The sequence below is a fragment of the Buceros rhinoceros genome, unplaced genomic scaffold (genome assembly GCF_000710305.1).
Source record: "Buceros rhinoceros silvestris isolate BGI_N320 unplaced genomic scaffold, ASM71030v1 scaffold24051, whole genome shotgun sequence".
In the NCBI taxonomy this organism is placed as follows: domain Eukaryota; kingdom Metazoa; phylum Chordata; class Aves; order Bucerotiformes; family Bucerotidae; genus Buceros; species Buceros rhinoceros.
The window spans coordinates 19105-19353 of NW_010396283.1; positions in this window are offsets into that span (position 1 = coordinate 19105).

The following is a 249-nucleotide window of genomic DNA, read 5'->3' on the forward strand; positions in this document are numbered from 1 at the left end:
ACGGGGGCTAAAATCATGATTGAATTGAAATCCTTTCAGCGGAAAATGGTTCTCCCTCGAGCCGTGCCTAACAGCCGAGAATAGTTTTTTAGGCTGGAGGAACCACAGGGAGCTATTCTGCACCATGTACTAATATGGGTTCTCAGACTAAATATAAAACAGTATTTTTAGCTGAAAAAACCTTTGCCTTGAACTCCTGATTTTTCCATCGGGAAACCGGGAGCCGAAACGCGCACCACCGACGGCCCT